Source organism: Corvus brachyrhynchos, unplaced genomic scaffold, assembly GCF_000691975.1.
Source record: "Corvus brachyrhynchos isolate BGI_N302 unplaced genomic scaffold, ASM69197v1 scaffold66, whole genome shotgun sequence".
NCBI lineage: Eukaryota > Metazoa > Chordata > Aves > Passeriformes > Corvidae > Corvus > Corvus brachyrhynchos.
In genome coordinates this window covers 2,520,913-2,526,342 of record NW_008238440.1, presented here as the reverse complement: position 1 = coordinate 2,526,342, position 5,430 = coordinate 2,520,913, and the positions used below count along the sequence as shown (strand labels likewise).

Here is a 5,430-nt window from a genome sequence, read left to right as displayed (position 1 = left end):
CCCATTTATGAAAGAATTGTAACCACTGAAACAACTGTAGATGAACTTGCAGGCAGAGGCACTTGGGGTTTTTTTTTGCTTCAGGTGTCTTGCCTTAGGTATTTTTTTCACTATTGTAGTGGCAGTTCTGCTTCCTAAGATAATCGACTCCCTTTTCCATCATAATGATAAACCCACTAATTTTCTAATATGCCTTTAGAGCTCTTAGAAATGTTCAAAGCACATCTTGCTGGTTAATGGCATCTGCAGCTGTTACTTTTTTCACTACAGTGTGTCTTGTTTTGGATAATGTTACCAGAACAGATTTTTTCTATAGATAACAAAAAAGAGATTTGAGAGAATTTTTATATGGCCCCAAGAATTTTAGTTATGGGAACACTGTAGCAAAAGTAAGTCTGTCAAATGTTCCAGGTTGGACACTGGGGCTTGGAGCAGCCTGGGATAGTGGGAGGTGCCCCTGCTCATGGCAGAGGGTGACACTGGGTTATCTTTAAGGTCCTTTCCAAACCTGGCTGGTCTGTGATTCTAGGTAAAGGCTATTTATTAATTATAAGTAATATTTAACTGCTTGTCTTTGGACTCTTTTTAGGCTGCTGTGGTAGTTTATAGGCCAGACTTTAGTTTCCTTTTATTATGGTGCCACCACTGCTTTGGATTTCAAACGACCTTTTTCCTTCTTTGCAGCCAGAGCTGGAGTAGTGGCTGAGCAGCAGCAGAGGGCTGGCAGCGTGTCACAGGCTCCTGGAGTGGCATTGCAAATGTGTGGAATATGCTACATCAACTGGCAGCAGGTTTCCAGTGGGTGAAGGTAAGTCCTGAACCCAAACCTGTTATCTCCTGAGGATGTCAGGTATCCATGGCTGGTTTCTGTAGTGTCTACAATTTCTGCAGGGACTGATCCCTCAGAGGGTTTAACAGAAAGCCCTGATCTCACTCAGCTGATGCTGTAGAACACAGACCATCCTTCTATCTCTGTACAGTATGCTTTGATAAGGTACATGGTTTGAATCCCTTTTGTTTAATTTCCTGTTTAAAACATCAGAGAATTGCTTGAAAGTTCACAGCAAAGGAGCACTGAGTAAGAGGAATGTAGGAATTTTTCTGATATTTAGGTTTACAGCTGGAAGTGATCAGTCAAAAAGGTTCATACTTTCCTTATTCTAGTGAGCAAGTGATTAATTCCATGTTTGGACTACCTCTCTGATATTTTGTGCAATACCATTGAGCTCAATATAACTGCTCAGACTTGGGTTGGGAAAGGAATTTCATGGTGACCCTTAGGCTTCAGAGAAGGTGGAAAGCGTGGGAGTAGAGCAGTATGAGAAACTAGACCTGAAAATTGTTGTATCTGCTGCTCTGATGCCTTTAATTTTTCAAATCCTTGGTGACTTTCAGTTGCTGCTGTTGCTGTGGTTGCACAGAGGTGAGAATTGCCCACTTACAGGAGTGTCCATTGTTTGGCTTTAAGTTTAACTGCAGAAACAGGTTACGTGTAATAGACAATAAATATGTCAAGACTGCCATTTTTACAGAATCAAAGGCACGAGCCCACCTGAATTGTGTAGGATAAAAAGTACAAGCCAGGATATTAAAGCTCTTTGTCTTGCTGACTCATTTTTACATTCAATTCACTCAGGTCCTGCTGGAGGATGCTTCGTTTCTCTGGAAATGTCCTTGAATGACAATTATCTTATTTCTGGCAGCTGAATGGACCAACACCTAAACATCCTTGTGAGCAGCTCTATGGGATGTGTGTGTGGTGTTCTCAGATTTGGGCAGGGGGACTGCAGCACCCGGGCTGGTTGTGACAGGGACACCAGGAGCTCTCAGTTTAATTTAGCTCCTCTGTTCTGAGCAAGGGCAGAGCTCAGTATGGGAGATTCTTGTCCTGTTTGAACACAAAAGCCACATTTTGCAAACAATGCTCAGTTCTTGTTCATATCCAGGCTCTCAACAGAACGATTCTAAAGAGGGTTAGGTTTGAAGAATTCCTGACTAGGTTTCAAATTCATTTCTGGGTATCAAGAAGCCACAGAGAAAATACCTGAAATTAGTTCTTCATGTCTCTGTTCCATGCACAGATACATGAACTTTCTAACCACTATTTTGCTTCTCTTTGCATTTTCTAATATCTTAGTTCATGGTTTAGTTCAGGCCCCTGTCTACTCTGCTTGTTCTTGACTTCAGAGCTACTTCCAAACAGACTTAGTTTTTAGAAATTAAAGGACTGTGCGGAATAAGCTTAAAGGAAAATGTGAAGGCACATCACTCTCACTAGTGTGTGAGATAAGTGAATTTCAACTGGGTCCTTACCCCAGTTATATCTGACGGTGTTGTGCCTTTTTTTCATAGACTTTTTTGCATTTCAGAGTTAAAGCAAATAATTTGTGAAAGAAAGCTTCCTGCAGAGAGACTGTGGGATGTTCCCTCTGCTTGGAGTGTGAAGTGTCTCCCTTCTAAAGAGGAGGAACAAGAGCTGCTTTTGTTGATTATCATGTAAACCTGTGAATCCATATGCTTCCTAAATTCTCTTCCCTTCTTTTGAAGGATCTTTCTTAAATTACTTCCAGCTGTGCCTGTTCAGGAATGCAAATTTCCTGTTACAGTATCTGGATAATGACAAGAGTTGAGAAGGTAAAATATTCTTGTTTAACTATTGTTCATGGAACAAAGAGCAGCAGGGCAGACAACAAGGCCCTGCTGAGCTGTTGGGGGCTGTGACACAGCCTTGGCTCAGTCACAACAGCAGGTGACCAGGAGCTTCAGGAAGTGGGAATATCCTGACTGGACATTTCCTTCCTGTGCTGCTTGGATTTTCTATATTGAAGTTCAAGGGAGATTGAGGGTAAGCACAACAGATACATTTCCCTCTGATTATATTGCTCTGAAAACCATCCTACATGAATAAAGGGTCCTCAGGACCCCAGAAAAGAACACTCCCACAGAATCATAAAACCACAGACTGGTTTGGGTGGGAAGGGACCTTAAAGCCCATCCCATCCCCCCCAGTGCCATGGGCAGGGACACCTTCCACTGTCCCAGGCTGCTCCAAGCCCCAATGTCCAGCCTGGCCTTGGACACTGCCAGGGATCCAGGGGCAGCCCCAGCTGCTCTGGGCACCCTGTGCCAGGGCCTGCCCACCCTGCCAGGGAACAATTCCTGCCCAATCTCCCATCCAGCCCTGCCCTCTGGCACTGGGCAGCCATTCCCTGTGTTCTGTCCCTCCAGTTCCTGTTGCAGAGCCCCTCTCCAGGTTCCCTGCAGCCCCTTCAGATCCTGGAAGGCTGTGATGAGTTCATCATACAGGATGAGAAACTCAAGCTCACTTCCTGGACATATAAATTAGTGCTGTATAATGCATGCTTTGCCTCTTTCATATGCAATATCCTTTTTATTATTTGCTTTTAATTCTTATGTAGAAAGACTGTAATGGGAAAACCACGCTGATCCTGATGTACAGAGCAGATCCTGGATGGAAATTCCTCCATAGTTTTGTTTCTGCACAGATGCAATGTGGAAAGAAAATTAATTTTCACTTAGAATCCCCCTGTCCTGCATGTTCAGCCTGGCCCTCTTGTCTGAGCAGTGTTCCCCCTCCAGCTGCCTGTTTTATCCTGTCTCACATCTCTCACTTTGCTTCTCTACAAATATCTGTTTCTGTAGGTTTCTAAGACCTGAATTTTGAATTCTCAGTGTCAACCCACAGAACAGACAGTGTACCTGAAGGATCAGCTCATTACGTGTGTTTTGGGGTGGATATTAGTAATCTAAATGAAATAGGCCCACATGTGAGGGTAAAAGCTTTGATTTTAGTAGGATGACACTCCAAAGTACAGGGAATCCTTCAGCAGTTCTTGAAGAAAGGCCTGAGAGTGAACTGTTAAGAGGAGTACGTGTCATTTCACATAGTCTGTGCGATAGGATGGAGCCTGAATTTATTACTTCTGCCTTCTTGGTTCTCTTCAAGACTTGCTTGAGCTGAAAAACCTTTGGAAACATTGTTAGGATAATGATAAGACACATTCTGGTCAAACAGATATTGAAGAAGAATGGCTATTTTATTAGAAATTAAAAAGACTTCAAAGACATCAAGTGAGAAAATACATTCCTACTGTCCTCTCTCTTACAGTCTCAGTACCTCCTAACATGGACATTTCAGATTTTCCTATCTGCTTTTTAATAGAAAATTATTTCCATGAAGTACTGCTGCCTTGAAAGAATCTTGAATGTAGAAGAATGCTGAAACGAGTGATTTGTTTTTGGAAACAATGAGCTTGTACCTGAGCTGAAATTCGTCTCTTGGTGTCAAAAAGTTTGTTCCAGCTCAAATCCTGAAACAACTGAGTCATCAGAGACTCATCCCTGCACTTTCCCAGCTTTCTGGGGAATCCCAGCCCTGTCTGGGCTGCAGTGGAGCTCTGGAGCAGGATCTGGAGCAGCCTGGCTGGGCGAGGAATGTGAAACTCCTGAAACTCCCCCCAGGCATGAGATTCCCTAAGGAGAGACTGCAAGACTGCACTGCACAGGCTGCAGGGATTGGCCAGCAGGGGAGAAAGGGCATTAAAGATTGATCCATTGACTGAAAAACTCCCCCAAACTCCAATCACTTGTGGGTCAAAATAACCTCAAATACTTGAAAATTGTGCTCTGATAAAACAAACTTCTGGAAAAGTTTCCACAGTTACTTTAAAGGTGAAAAGTGTGAAGCAAAAGCTAAATCAGAGTCTTTCTGAAACAGTTTTAATGAGACTTTATGGAGAGAACCACTGTCAGATTTAACAATAAGTACATAAATATGGAGGATGTATACATATAGATATATAAAATATAATTGCTCATTATGGGCTTTAAAAATAATGATGGTGAGAAGGATAATAATAGCATATTTAAAATTTGTACTTTAGTGTCTCCAAGAAAAAATACACACAGCCAAGGCTAGAAAAATAAACCCAAGAGAAAACTGAATCATGTGTCTTGCACATAAATATTCCATGGGAAAAGATGGCTGTGCACTCAGCCTTTCAAGGCTTCATATGCAATAAAAGCTCTTTGAATTGTACTCAGACATTAGTTTGCTGTCTCAAAAATGGACATATGCTGTATGCTATCAAATAAATCAAAATTTAGTGTATTTAATTCTTTTGAGGTGTTTAACCAAGCCAATTAGTGCTTTGTTAGTCACAGCTGAAGAAAAACTTCTTTAAAATGCTCTCAGTAATTTTCAGGAACACTTGCTGATATAACCATGCAACAGATGCAATTTATGTGGCTCTCCTCATCTCTATAAACTCTAATAAAGACACACAAGTAGTGATTGGTAAAATCTAATGTAATGCAAAGGTTTTTCCCTCTCCGTTCCTGACAACCTGCATTTGCAACCACTCAGTTTTATTTTAAAATGGTTTTTCAATTACATTCTGCTGCTGTAGG

General features: G+C 41.8%; 1 protein-coding gene across 1 annotated transcript in view; it reads left to right on the top strand.

Moving 5' to 3' along the window:
- The first annotated feature begins 684 nt into the window (after positions 1-684).
- The window catches only part of CDH11 (cadherin 11), a 41,690-nt gene continuing 36,944 nt past the window's right edge, over positions 685-5,430 (top strand). Inside the window, exon 1 of the mRNA XM_017736578.1 lies at positions 685-808. The gene's annotated coding sequence lies outside the window, so the exon portion shown is untranslated. The remainder of the gene's footprint in view (positions 809-5,430) is intronic.